The sequence below is a fragment of the Triturus cristatus genome, chromosome 6 (genome assembly GCF_964204655.1).
Source record: "Triturus cristatus chromosome 6, aTriCri1.1, whole genome shotgun sequence".
Taxonomy (NCBI): domain Eukaryota; kingdom Metazoa; phylum Chordata; class Amphibia; order Caudata; family Salamandridae; genus Triturus; species Triturus cristatus.
Genome location: NC_140589.1, coordinates 1,734,797,220 through 1,734,812,632, shown reverse-complemented (window position 1 = coordinate 1,734,812,632; position 15,413 = coordinate 1,734,797,220). Strand labels below are relative to the sequence as shown.

General features: G+C 44.8%; 1 protein-coding gene across 1 annotated transcript in view; it reads left to right on the top strand.

Annotated features, from left to right (window-relative positions):
* Nucleotides 1-6,009: 6,009 nt before the first annotated feature.
* Nucleotides 6,010-15,413, top strand: part of TAF1A (TATA-box binding protein associated factor, RNA polymerase I subunit A) — a 519,167-nt gene continuing 509,763 nt past the window's right edge. The window contains exon 1 of the mRNA XM_085612966.1: nucleotides 6,010-6,401. The gene's annotated coding sequence lies outside the window, so the exon portion shown is untranslated. The remainder of the gene's footprint in view (nucleotides 6,402-15,413) is intronic.

Genomic DNA, 15,413 nt, shown 5'->3' with positions numbered 1-15,413 from the left:
AAACTAGGTGTTAGGAATTTTGTGGATCCCAATTGATTGTTGAGGGGTGACATAATCTCATCTGTAATGACTGGGACAAGGGACATTGGGGGTAATTCATCTCTTGTCTCAGAGCTTTGCGACCACCCTTAGGCTAATTTCTCTTATTGTATGTCTGCGTTTGAACTTGTACAACACTGCTGCTTTTTGGCTACGTTCGCGCTAAACAAATACCACATAGAAACTCACAGCCACATTCCTAAATAGAAACCAATATGTTCAGGACCAGTAAAGCAGTCTTGCCAAGCATCGCACATCAGTGGTTGTACTAATGCATTTTAGTGTTGGTGGCTGTATCACCACACTAAAATGCATTAGTCAATCAATCAACCAATCAGAGGGCTCTTGTAAAGCGTGACTTGTCACTCTGGGGGGTCTCCAGGTGCTAGGTCCTGGTGTCCTTAATCGAAGAGCCATGTCTTGAGCTTCCAGAAGCGAAGGGCAGGTGGTCAGGTGATGGGGGAGGTTGTTCTAGGACTTGGCTATGAGCTAGGAGAATTAACGGCCTCCGCAGAGGCTCCGGCAGTTGTGGGGGTTTGGGCCAGGGTGAGGAAGGAGGAGCAGAGCTCCCTGGTGAGACGATGGAATACCAGGCGGTGGTTAACGTAGAAGGGGCTGAGGTTGTTTAAGGACTTGTAGGTCTGAGTAAGGAGCTTGAAGCGGCATCTTTTCTTAATGGGGAGCCAGTGGCTCTGAGGGGGAGGGGGTAGTGCTGGTTCTCCTGGGGAGGTTGAGGATGAGTCTTGCTGCGGTGTTCTGTAAGGTCTGGAGGTGGTATGAGAAGCTACTTGGTGGTTCCGGCATAGAGTGCATTGCTGTAGTTGAGGCGGCTGGCGAGGAGAGCTTGGGTGACTGTTTTTCTGTTGGAGATGGGGATCCATCAGAAAATCTTGCAGAGCATGTGGAGGGTGCGGAAGCAGAAGGAAGAGATGGCATTGACTTGGTTCTTCATGGTTAGTTGGCTGTCCAGGATGGTTCCTAGGTTGCGTGCGTGGTTGGAGGAAGCAGGTGCGGAGCCTAGAGTGGTGAGCCACCATGAGTTGTTCCGGGGGAGGGGTTGTTTCCGAAGATGAGCACCTCCGTCTTCTCTAAGTTGAGTTTTAGGCAGTTGGCCCTCATCAAGTTGGCAAAGTTGGACATGGTGCTCTGCAAGTTGGCTCTGGTGGTGTCTGTGATGGAGAGGATGATCTGCGTGTTGTCGGTGTATGAGATGATGTTGAGTCTGTGGGTGCAGGTGATGATGTCTGCTAGAGGCATCATGCGTTAGTAGCTCCTGTCAGTGCAATAAGGCACTTCAGGCAGCTCTGTGGTCGTAAAAGCAGGCCTTGTGGTTGATGTGCTCTGCTGCCTTAGGCTATGTGAACAGTAGGATGCTGGGTCCGGGTCAAGGAAAGGATGACCTGTTGCTAGGTGATGTCATGGGCCCAGCTGGATTAGCTGTTATTTTGTTTTGACATTGAAATTAAATGCGACCTCCTGTGGGCTATGTGGACCTGGCGCATTTCACTCACTTTAAATAAGTAGAAAAATAGACCTCGGGTCCACTCTTATGCAGATCCAACATCTTTTCTGTTACTGGCCTCGTAGTTATTGATGCTAGCAGTTGCTCATTTGCAGGACAAGTTATGTGGCACAATCAATTCTCAGGCGCTGATATGGCCAAGGTGACACACTTTGGCAAGTCCTTCTCAATCCACTGAGATATTCTTGTGCATGGGCTTTGGATTATTCTAGCTAATTGAGGGCCAGATGTACGACCTGCCTAATAACGAATCGCAAATTTCTTTGCTTTTGCGACTCGTGATTTGCAAATCGCCATTTGGCATGTACAACAGGGTCTTGGACACTGTTTGCAATTCCCAATGGGGTTGTAAAATGCGAGGCTCATGAATATTAATGAGCCACTCGCATTTTGCAATCCCATTTGGAATGGCTGTCCCTCCCAGGGATGGTGGCCTGCTGGGCTCAGCACACCACCATGTCTGGGACTGCTTTTAAATAAAGCAGCATTTGTTTTTTAAATGCAGCCCGTTTGCCTTAAATGAAAACGGGCTGCATTTAAAAAAAAAAAAATGAAACGTATTTGATTCATTTTTTAAGGGCAGGCAGTGGTCCCTGGGACCACTGCCAGCCCTTAAAAAAATATTTTGCATGCATTTGCAAAGGGGATGGGGTCCCCTGGGGACCCCTTCCCATTGGCAAATGCATTTCCACCTACTTGAAGTTGGTGGTAATTTGCGAGTGTTTTGCGACCGAAATTGCAGTCGCAAAACATTTGTACATGGCTATGAAGTCGCTATTTGGAAGGGAATGCCCCTTCCAAAAAACCGAGTCGCAAAACAGTATTTTGCGAGTCGCAATTTATTTGCGATTCGCAAAATACTGTTTGTACATAGGCCCATGGTTTTTTGCATGCGCAAACGGGTCTAAGACCCGTTTGCGCACGCTAAAAACCGTCGTACATCTGGCCCTTAGTGCTTAATATGAGTGCAGAGTGGTGGACCCTCTGACAATGCATGCATTGCACACACTGTGGGAGTGCATGTGTCAGAATGTTATGTCGGAGTAAGCTGGATGGGGAGAGTCTCTGGACCAGCACTGTAATATTGTTAAGCCACTCGTCCCAAAGTAAGAAGCAGTATGGCATTAAAGATCTCGGAGCACCCTTGCATTGAGCCTGTAGATCCTGAACCACGTTATTGAAACATTGCTAGAATGTTTTGGAGGCTGAGCCAAGAGACTGAAAAATGGGGTATTTTGAGTTCTAAATGGGAGTCAGCCAAGCCAGCTGTCATTTCGTAAGCACTGGCAGGAACCAAAGTCACAGCAGTTCCCATCAATGCTTTGTTAAATTTGACATATGGCTCTGTCAACATGACAGAGCCATATGTCAAAAGTAAATCCCAAAATGAAAACAAAAAATGGCCCCCTCACCATGTGAGTTATCTCCCATGGTGAGTGGGCATTTTTAGCTTTTTACTGCCCTTTACCGCCAGGTTTTGCCTGGAAGTGCTGGGCATTAAAAAACAGCTATTTTTCCGCCCATCTAAATTGGGCAGGAGAACATATAGCCAATTCTGCAACGGCTCCTACTCAGTCAGGCCATCGGAGATGTTCAGTCTCCGCCATTGTCAAACTCATGGAACGCCTGCATATAAATTCGGCGGGCGGACCATTATATTGGCAGCATGCATCTCTGTTGCGAAGGAGTATGCTTATCGCCAATATATAAATCGGGCTGAAAGTCCTTATTAGTCCGTATAAACCTGCATGTATTTTGTTTTGTGAAAGCAGAATTAGACTAATTTTCAATTCTTCTGATAGCTTATGTAATGCAGATTTGTGTATGTCTGTGTGCTGTGGTTAACATGCAAACGTGTGTCTGTTCATGTTGTGTACTGTAGATAATATGCAGATGTGTGTGTTTGCACCCATGTGCTGTGAATAAGATTCCAATATGCATAGGTATGTGCGCTGTGAATACCAATAGCCAACCGATGGAGCTCTCTCGGGTGGTAGAATAGATAAGACTACTGCTTTGTTCTTCTCTACTCTACACAAGGTACATGTGAAACACCAGCTGTGTTGGAGTCACTATATTTTCTTCGCTATTCTACAACCATTTCTATTCCAGCAGCGAGGAAAATGTATACCCAGTGGCTTCGTGCTGCTGTCTGGAGTAGCAGGTCACTTTAAAATTGGAAATTGCATCAACATGGGGTAATGCTAGGTTTCTTTAGTATATATGTAGTGTGAGGATTTCTGAGTTTACTTGGAGTTGGTTGGTGTCTGCACAGGTGTGGCCAATAATGGATTTCCTTAAGCCCTGCAACCTTTACTCCTATCTCTCCTGTGGAGCTGCACTTCTATGTGCCCAGACTCAGGGGCGGATCCTACCTTACACCATCCAGCAGAGCCATTGAGCCAAGCCTCGAGCCACCTATAGGGCTTTGTATATGTAAGTTGGCACTATACTGTATGTTCATTTTGGCCAGGTTGTGACAGTCATTCACTGTTTGTCACAGTCCTGTGTCCTCCATTTGCATAGGTCCTCAGGTGCAGAGGGAATTCATTTGGCAAGTACTGGCTTTCTAGCAAAGAGTGAATTGTGTTTCTTGTACTTAGAGAGTTCTCATTATATCAATTGGAGAAACGCTTTAAAGCAATGGACAATATGTGCTGACAGGATCAGAATGTTACACGACAAAGGCCCCGCAGCAGCAATGTGGCCTAGTCGTTGTCATATGGTACCTGTTCTGCCTCTGATAGGGTTTTGGGGGTGTCTTGGTAGAAGTGTCCATGATGGGTGTCAGTAATGTAACCAATAGGCCATTCTTACTCCACTTGCCTCTTACAGCTCTGCGTTACCAGGTGTGCTGCAGAGATAGGACCAAAAGTCGGTCATCTTACATTGAAAGGGCAGGTCTTAAACCAATGCAGAATTAAGGGGCAGTCGAGATTCTCACTCTCATCTGTCCATACAATAATGTTTACATGGTGGTCATGTTATAAAAGGCAAACAGATTTGTACCGTTACATAAATGACTTCAGGAGAGTTGTAACGTATAAAAAGCCTAATGTCGATCACTAAATTGCACAAATGAGTCATTTCAAAAACTGTGTCCCCTTACATGGGCATCACTCACAAATTGGAAAAGTGTCACACATAATGCATTGAAATGTCACTATTAGACTCGCTAGAGACATGGAAAAGTCACACATAAAAAGCCTACTTAAAACCGATCTATAGTAAAGAATGATCTTTAGCGCCGTCTAACCGATCTCTTGTACTGCTTCATTCCATACACATATGTACACACTACAATGAATCATGTGACCTACTCGCGAAATTGTCAAACATTTAACAAAGAAACTCAAGAGGATTACTCCCAGGAGTGCAGGGACCCCTCACAGGGAAAGGGGAAGCACTCTAAGACGTACTCTCAATCCTCGAGGCACTACTTCCGCCACTCAGCATTGCTTATATACCCCCTTGACGAAGGTGAGGGACGTTAGTATTGCCGGGTGTTGTGTGCTGTTGGACACAGTTGAATGTTTTGCTAACCGCTCCCTCGAGCGCTGGCCCATACACTTACCTACACCCATCCAACACAGGTGTTACCAATTAGGTGCCCTGCTAATAAAGGAGCCCGCGTGCACGTACTCGTGGCCATTACCAGCAACTATGTTTCTGGTGTCGGTTTATGTCTCCTTGAACAGCATATGGGCCTAGAGCCCACGGATATCACACCGGGCACGGCCTAAAAGTCTTTTTATCGCAAAATTCTCCAAATAAATCGCTTCATTTAACTCAGTGCCAACAAGCAAAGACAAGCATTGGCATAGCCAATAGGTCTCGCCTTTGGGACCTTACAAGTGTTTAGCCATGCAACAGTTGCTTAACTAAATACTTATAAGGTCCCAAAAGCAAGACCTATTGGCTATGCCAAGCGGCCGCTAAAGTGATCACAATCAAACAACAAAGCGGCCGTGTGGCCGCGAAAGTGAAAGTAATCGCGGTAAAAGCTGCGCACACTGGCCTGGAAGCACTTTTTGGAGTGCCGTGTGGCCGCGAAAGTGAAAGTAATCGCGGTAAAAGCGGCGCACACGCCCGCGCACATGCACTGTAGCTCTAGGATGGCTTGGTAGCACTTTTTGGAGTCCTCTCAATGAGTCTCGACAGACCAGCGCATGCGCTGGGTCAGGCGAGACCTAATAATTTAACACGTTATTATGAAGTCGTGGAGCCCCACTTTAGGCGTCCCAGAAAAGACTACACGTTTAATGAGACTGCAGGAAAAGGCGAGCAACTAAACGAGCTCTCAGCACTGAAGTATCCCACCCCTAGGCCGATTTCCACCACTAGGGAGGTTTACCCCGTACCGGTTGCTCTATAGAGAGAAGCGGCGTAGGCGGTATTAAGTGATGCAAGTAGAAGCTGGATGGCTCTCGGCAGCGGATGGCGTTTTTGGAAGCTGCTGAGGGGCGGAAGTCATAACAGTTTTGTAGTAATATTTGTTAGCTTTACCGGCCGCTTAAGGTCCCTACTCCCAGCCAATCACAGGACAGGAAGCCCGTCCACCAATCTAGAGTAATTAGGCTTTTCCAATTCTAACGTAAATATGTTTTCTCGTACCTGATTGGCGACCATCACCTGACCCAGCTGTAGCATTTTAATGGCCAGAAGGTGCCTGTGTAAAGAAGTAATTTCAGCCAACTGATTTAGGTACCAAATCGTGGACTGTCCAGGACACTTTTGTACAGATGGCGACTCTACCTACTGCGCCTTAAGTCTGTGGATGGAGATTTACAGGGAAACGTTTCGTCAGGCTGTAAGCCCTCGGGCAGTGTCTCTTCTGCAGGTGAGGGATAGCACATGTAGAGGGCTTTTTTAGAATCTCAACCATAGACAGCGCACTGTTCGCAGAATCATTGGCCATCGTGTTTTAAGTGGGATGAAATGGGAGGAGAGTCTCTAAAAGGGGCGTATCCAAGTACATTTAACTGGTAATTTTTGTACAGAACTATGGACTATGTAATTTAGGGCATAGCTCCAAATCTGGTAACTAAAATCCTGTGCATCAAACATGTGCTACTTGCGCTGTATTTGAACGCCCCATTTGAGAAGTCTGTTGTATCTAGACGTATCACATAAGTAAAATATCTGCTTAAGTTAAAACAAGGCAGACTATTGACTTTGCCAGTCCTTGTTAGCAGTGTCTGCCTTTCTGATTGAGCCTGGGATGAGACATTTGTGCTCTACACTTAAGACCTTTTGCAGCTTTAACAAGTTCATTGTATTTTTCTGGATCATGAAATTAACTGAAGTCCCACGTTTGGGCAATTCTTTCTACTCTGCTGTACCCCTGCAGCGTGTGCTCGGCAGTAGCCTAAGATGCCCGTAAAACCAATAGCGCGATGTTTGGCAGAAAAATGATCTGTACTGTATTTTATTGAAAAACGGAACACTGAAAAGACTACCCTAAGAGCAAGGTTCCAGGATCAGCACTTGTAATTGTACTGCGGTTTACCGACCTAAAACTACGGTGGTTTGAATGTGGTAGGAATTGCTCTTGTGGAACATTGCTGGGAAGCAGAGGTGGTAGACGTCTCACTTCTTATCTTTTGCAATTTTCTTCAATTTGTTTGCAGGAAACCTTTGCAACTGTATGAATTTAGAGTTTTCAAAGATTTTGCATTATTTTCAGCTAAAGGAAGTGTAAAAGTTGGCAAAATGACAGTGTTCACTAAACGTGGGCTACTGGAACACAGCATAGTAGTTTCCAAGGACATTTTGTTGGCAGTGAGGTTTGGTTGGACCACTAATGGCAATGTGAAAGGGTTCCTCTTATTATATAATGTGTACCTACCTCCAGTTAGCTGTAGTAGGTCTGACCTTATTCAAGCATACATTACCATATACTATCTATACTATTGTATCTCTCTGGTATATATTATTGCAATGTATCTTTTTACATTTATGTACTTGTACACACCCCATATGTAACTCATGCAACTGCTTTTCCTGTGTACACAATTGCTATGAATCTGTGCGTGCCACATGTAATTCTTCATATGTAACTCGTGTAACTTCTATTCTGCAAACTATGTAAAGCGCTCTGATACGTTCTGGTCAAGTTTGCACTATATAAAACTCTTTAAATAAAATAAGTGCTGCATCCCATGGTGTTCATCATGCATAACATGCAAACACTCTCCACCTAAGTTTAAAAACGGAAAGCAGCATTCCAACTACACACCCTACAAAGCCCAGCATGCTGCTCTTGCAGACAAGAGATTTAGCGCTCCATGTAGGGGTAGTAGGCACTGAAATGTTGCGCTACAGTACAACCACCTCTCCTTTACAATGCTTTTTTTTCTTCCTTCACCCATGGACTATTTGCGCTTCAGTGAAGATAGATCTTATACAATTTTGAGAGTGGATATTTCATGCATCGACACATGTTCCTTTGCTATTCTGGACTGGGATGATACAGCGCTGATACATTTTTTAGAAATTGTTTGTTATGTACCCCTTTATTTCGTATTTCCTTTTAAATTGATTGATTTTCAACCATATAATTATATACACCTGTTATCTTTTTTTTTTTTTTTTTCTTTTTTCCTTCACATTGTCAGTTATATATCTTCTCACATTGTCTTTCCTTGGGACCCTTGTTAGAACAACAGGATCTTTTACTTTGTTATTGTCACCATCAGTAAGTGTTTACACAATTGAATTGGTTAATCAATTTGAGTTTTTTCGGAAAAAATTCCATTGCCAGTTCTTTACCTTGCTACATCCCATGGTGGCCTTCGCGCAAGACGTGCAAACACTTTACTCCTGGATTTAAAAACAGAAACCCCCTAGAAGGCGCAGTATGCTACCTTTGCAGGAAAGAGTTTTAGCGCCCCACATAAGGGTAGTATGCACTTAAATGTTCCGGTACAGTACAATTGATATCCAGTTCTTGATGGATCTGTGTAACATTGACCTGCATTTAGTCACAGGTGACTGAATCGGTAATATTTTTTATCAACAATTCGATGGCTACAGGGGTATTGATCTAGTAAAATTTTCACCTAAAAGGAATTTCAAGTGTAGCTATTTTGTTGCAGGGACCTTGCATATATTAATGTAAGGATGCGAACTAAAAGTGTAGAATATTACTTGATAAACAGGCTACCTACAGGTTGGAGTTAAAATTATATTTGACTACAATGTTAGTAATTACATTAATTGTTTTTTAAAATAAAGGCTTATTTATTTGACACTAGTAAACGGTAACTCTCATTTGCGAGGTGTCACTGTTCCGGCTCTAGAGCGGATTACCTAAATATAAGGTGATGGGTAACATAAGAGAGAGAAAAGGTTAAAAAACAAAAAAAACATTAATTTTTAACGACTAGTGGGCTGGCAAGGCCACTAGTTTAAAAGTTTCTACAGCTGTGGACAGCCATTATCTTTTGATTTCCCAATCCACCTTCGATTACTTATGGGCGTAGCTGGAGAATAGAATGATTAATAGATATTCTGGTGTCCAGCAAACTGTAGTAATTAGCAATCTATATGCTTCTCTGAAGAAACGTACACTGTATGCTGCGATGTCAACCCTGGAAAAATGAAAATTCCAAGTATATTTTCATAATTTGAGGTCAGACTTTACATTAAGGTTCTAAGTGTGACTATTAGTGCAAAAAATAGAATTGGTGTTAAATTGAATTTGAACTAAACACCATTAAGAGTCCTGGTCATTGTCAGCAGAAGGACAGTTGTCAGTCTGTTTCGGAACTAAAGTGAATAATTATCAAACTCAGTCATCAACTATTTTAGCGTGTGCATAGTGACGATCCAAGTGTGTAACAAACAGTTGTAATAGAAATCATCAGTTTTTTACGCAACATAAGAAACAGCTTTTTTTCTTTATAGATTTATTCGATAAAATTTGCTAGTTTCAAAATTTCCATATTTTGTATTACATCAAAGTTCATGTTCTTTCTTTAAAGAATGCATTCATTTGAGTTTGGGTGCCGCTCGTTGCTGAAACCAGAGGATTCTGTTGCCCGTGTTGGTTGGAGTGTTGGGGGACTCGAGCCTTGCTGCCTGCGGACTCTGGCTGCGCTACGGGAGCTGCTGTGTGTGCCCTAATCGCTGGCGGGACTGCGAGGACCACTGTGCACAGCGCGGAATTCACCGCAGCACCTGTGGCCTCTTCCCGCCAGCTCCTCCCGGAAAGCTGCACCGCCTCCTCTTAAGACTCGCGGCCCCCGCTTCGCGGGTGCCGCTCGTTGCTGAAACCAGAGGATTCTGTTGCCCGTGTTGGTTGGAGTGTTGGGGGACTCGAGCCTTGCTGCCTGCGGACTCTGGCTGCGCTACGGGAGCTGCTGTGTGTGCCCTAATCGCTGGCGGGACTGCGAGGACCACTGTGCACAGCGCGGAATTCACCGCAGCACCTGTGGCCTCTTCCCGCCAGCTCCTCCCGGAAAGCTGCACCGCCTCCTCTTAAGACTCGCGGCCCCCGCTTCGCGGGTGCCGCTCGTTGCTGAAACCAGAGGATTCTGTTGCCCGTGTTGGTTGGAGTGTTGGGGGACTCGAGCCTTGCTGCCTGCGGACTCTGGCTGCGCTACGGGAGCTGCTGTGTGTGCCCTAATCGCTGGCGGGACTGCGAGGACCACTGTGCACAGCGCGGAATTCACCGCAGCACCTGTGGCCTCTTCCCGCCAGCTCCTCCTCCGACTCCTCCCCCTATTTAATATACTACACCCTTACGCGCTAGCGGGACGCGCGCGGGGTGAAGCTCGGGGCGAAGACCGGGCCAAGAGCAGGGCCCGTTTGTGCCCGTTCGTGACCGGTAGTGACCGGACCGGGCTACCCCCCTTAATCCTCCTGCTGCCTGATTCCCTGTGTATCACGCGAAACCAGGAGCAAATCGCGGTTGGCTGGAGGATCACAATCTGCCGCAGGAGGTATGGAGAAGTTTCTCGTTAGGGCGAACAATATTATTGACAAAGAAATTGTTACACTGGAGAAACGTTTGTCCAAGGAACTAATGTCTCTTAAACGTTCCAGTTTGGGTCCTTTTGCTAATGCCAAAACTCCTGAAAGACCTACTGACTGCTTGCCTGTGGTGGATGCTCATCCTTTACTACCCGATTCTGCCCCCCAGCTTAGTATTGACTCTGTTGTTATATCTAATCCCTCCACCGTCATTGCTGACTTTAGCCATGTCTCTGATTGTGCAAATGTTTCCCTTTCCTCTGTAATTGATGGAAATTCTCCCCTTCTTTCAACTCAGGGGGGAAAAGAAGGGGCTATTAAGAAACGGAAGAGACAGCATTACAAAAAAGGTAAAAATAACGGGAGGGCATCCAAAACAGCTAGAATAGACGGAGTATCGGCATTGTTGAATTCCGAAGGTGGAGGGAGTTTACCCAGTAACAATATCTCCATGGATAAAATTGCAACCCTACTAAAATCTTTTATTTCTCCCTTAGAGGCCAAACTAGATAGGCTTGATTTTAGAATGTCTAATATAGAGAAATCAACCGCTTTACTTTTAGCTAACTCCCCCAAGCCTAATAGTTCTGGTCTCCCTCCTAGCATGCCTGCCCCCCAAATTATCCCTTCTACTACTGTGCCCCCAATTCCCGTTTCAATGGCCACAAGCATCCAACATGTTCCCCAAGTTCCTAGTTCTGTTAGCCTAGTTGCCTCCCAGAATATCCAAGTCCCCCCCCCAGGTTCGCATATCCCACCCGCACTTTTGCCTATTGATACCCAAGGGCCCCCTCCTGAAGACCTCAAAACTCCAAAAATTAGACGGCCCGACCTACCACCGGAGGCCAACCGGTTCATGGTAATTCTGGCAGGAGCACCTCCCATTAGACAAGGGTGAAACCGAAACCTATAGCTCCCTTAAAAACCAAGTCATAAAATGGCTTAACTGGAATCGACCATTACCGGCACATCTGCACAATGAAGTCATCATGGTGAGGAGGGTACCATGGATTGGTAAAACCCCTAAATCCATTAAGGGAGACTGTATCACTGTCAGTTTTAGAGACCCACGTACTGTGTCTTACATATGTGCGGGCATTAATAGATCATTAGATTCCACTATCCAGACTCTCCCTGTCTCCTTTTTCTTCCCCCCACCCATTAACCCCTTGTACTATGATGTAAGCGATGAATGGACAAGGGTTGAACGTAGGGGAAGACCTTTTCGCCCAAGATACCCCAGATTGCCCCCATTTCCAACCCCGCAGAACACCTTCTGGGATTATAATCGATATAGTTGTCTCGATGGGCTAGAGGGAGTCGACTGACTATCCAGTGCTTTCACCACTGTTCCCCCCCCTACCCACCGTGACTAATCCGGTCGATAGCGGGGCTACTGGGGAGGATTATATCTTACCAGTAACGGTTGGCAAAACAACTTCTGATCTACTTGATCTGACCCCCTTAACTTTTGACAAACCTACTGAAGTCCACCTTTCACCACACGATGAGGTTATTGCTGATAGGGGACGTACAATGATTACTCCCTTGGAAGAGATATCAACCCCAAGGGATCAAGGGTACTCTATGATGAGCTGGAATATAGCTGGCTGGCGACAGAGAGCTTTGGCTCTAGGGTGGAGGGAACTTATCCTTGGGTTTGATATTCTATGTTTACAGGAAACTTGGTCCACTTTAGACATTCATTTTGATGGTTTTGTTTCCTATAACTGTGTTGCCAAGGAATCTGCTATGGGGAGGGCCAAAGGGGGTCTGCTTGTCCTCATATCAGTCGATCTCCCGATAACTGTAGGCTCATATTCTACTGTTGGCACACATTCACAAATCCTGGAATTACAATCCAAAAAGGGTAGGAACACTTTACTGATCAATCATTACAATAACACATTTGATCCGACCAGCACCCTGGTTGTGGACGAACTGGAAGCCTCCCTAAACAAAATCTGTAATAATTCCCATACAGTTTACGACATCATTTGGGGAGGGGATTTCAATATCAGAACGTGCCCGCACTCTCAAACCTCAGTTTGTGGGTTCGATGGGGATTCGGGGGAGTATTTAGCACATTTTCAACATACCCCATATGGGACTTCCCTTAATGGTCTTCTGTTAAAACTTGATCTAGTTATCCACCAACCAGCTCTTGATAAAGAGGGCAACATTGTTCCCACGTTTAAAGGGAGGGATACTGAGTCGGTTATTGACCATGTATTGATTTCAACCCTTTTGATGCCATTTTGCACTGTGCCAATAATTAAGGACTATTGCCTGAGTGATCATAATGCCCTAACTATGTCTACTCTTATCTGGGGCCCCAGAATTACGCCTACAGGCAGGGTTGTCGACAATATTGTCCCAAATAGGCCTAATGGAACCCGGATAAAGTGGTGCACAGAAAAATCAGAAAAACTACATAGTGCAGTTGTGGCAGGTGGTTCCAGGCAGATATTTCGCTGTCTGGAAGTCAATGCCCTCTCTAAGGGTATTATAGCGGATTTTGAGGATTTAGGCACTATTATTAATAGAATTTTTACTAATAATAAGTTGATTTCTAGACGGGATAAGGTTGGCTGGTTCGACCAAGCCTGTACGTCAGCGTTAAAAACCCTGAAGCAAGCACTATCCAACCATCCTAGAGACAGGGAAGCGATTAAAACCTTGCGGTCCAACTATAACACTGAACTTAAATGCAGGAAAAACGAACTCCGGGAACAAGCCTGGGACAATCTGGATTGTGCAGCAGCTCTCCGGGATTGTAAATTGTTCTGGAGTACGATTAATGCCCCATTCCTCCAGAAAGAAGATTTCCCAGTACTTACCGCATTAGTAAGCGAAGACAGCTGGGTCCGATATTTTTCAGGAATATTTGACCCCCCCGAGGAGTCTTATGACAAAATTTGTATGAATCCCCAGCTGACCCCGCAGACTTTGGGAATCACCATCCGAGAAGTAGTCACAGCAATTAATTCTAGTAAAGGAGGTAAAGCCCCGGGACCTGACGGGGTCCCTATAGATCTTTACAAACACGATCTGGCCCTTTGGAGCCCCCTATTGACCCAGGTCTTCAATGCTGCCAATGATCACTCCACCCCGGCAACCTGGAGTGAATCCGTTATTATCCCGATTTATAAGAAGGGAGATAGAGGAGAGGCCAAAAATTACCGTCCCATCTCCCTTTTAGACTCCTCCCTTAAAATTATGAGCCGCGTACTACTATTACGCCTGGAGGAGTGGGCGACTAATAATAATATCCTGGCACAATCACAATATGGCTTTAGAAAGGGTTTGGGGACCATTGACCAGTGCATTAACCTCAACCTTTTAATAGGAAAATATACTAAGGCCAAATCGGGTTCCTTATTTCTTTGCTTTGCGGACCTCTCTAGTGCCTTCGACCTGGTGAACCACTCCCTGTTGTGGACAACCCTTCTCGATATGGGAGCTCCCTCAGCCATTATCCATTTCTTAGCTAGGTTGTATTCCAACCTCACTACTCAGATACGATATGGCCCAGCAGGAGAGTGTACGAGAAAGATTAAGGTAAAATCAGGCATTAGGCAGGGGTGCGTATTGGCCCCCTTGCTTTTCTCCCTTTTTATTAATTCTATGGAACAAGAACTAAAACAGGTCCAAGCTGACTCACCACAAGCAGGTGGCCTTCCAATCCCAGTGTTGTTATATGCGGACGACACCGTTTTATTATCTAGAACCCCAATCGGCCTACAGCGGCTAATGAACTGTTTTTATGACTTTATCCAGGGTAAGAAACTTAAAATTAACAATTCTAAAACATTCATCATGGTCTGTGGCAAAAAGGTGAATCACCACAAGTCTTTCTATTTTAAAGATAACAGAATTGAGGTTGTAGATAACTTCTGTTATCTGGGCATTACTTTTAACAGTCGGGGCTCATGGACACCTGAACACACTAATATAAAAGCCAGGTTGGAGAAGGCTACACTAGGTGTCTTCCGATTTGCCAACAAATTGGGAAGCCGACGGATCCCAGCAATGCTAAATATTTATAGACACAGATGTTCATCAATAGCACTTTATGGTTCAGGGGTATGGGGGCACGGGTGTAACAAAGACTTGCAAATTCTGGAAAATTTATTTTTGAAACGGCTACTTTGTTTACCCTCATCGGCATCTAATTACCTGGTCCACGAGGAATTAAGGTTGGACCATATAGCCGATCTGATCGAATTGAGACCCCTCCTGGTATGGAGGTCTATTTGGCTGAAGGACGAAACAGGCTTCACAAAGAGTATTATCCAAGATTGTCTGTCTTTGGATAATTTCAAGAATATACCATGGATAAAGTATGTGTTCACTATTTTTAGAGACATCTTTGATTTGGATGTACGCAAAGATCCCGAGATTGTAACCACTTTATCCAAAAAGGAAGTGAAAGAGGAATTTTTGAGGGTAAAATTCGTTAAACGGAAAGCAGACACAAGTAATTACTCAACTCATGCTTTCTATTCCTCCAATGCAAACGAGGGTCCTGGTTTGCCTCTCTATCTCCAAATAATCTACAGGCAATCTCACCAATTCGTCCTATCCAGACTTAGGCTTGGTATTGTCCACAATCTTGTGGCCTTTCCTATAACGAAACACTATACAACATCTGCCTGTCCATGTGATGAATTAACCAAGCAAAGTACCCTTCATTTTATGTTAATCTACCCCCTTTACAAAGCCCTACGTATTGTTTACTTGAAACCGTTATTTAAAAAACATTCTGTGTCTTCTACCTCAAATGCCATGAAATTGTTATTTTCACTTGCTAGCCCGGATTTGTGTTTTTATATAGCAACTTTTATTCTGAAATCTGTTGCTGCAAGAAAAAGTA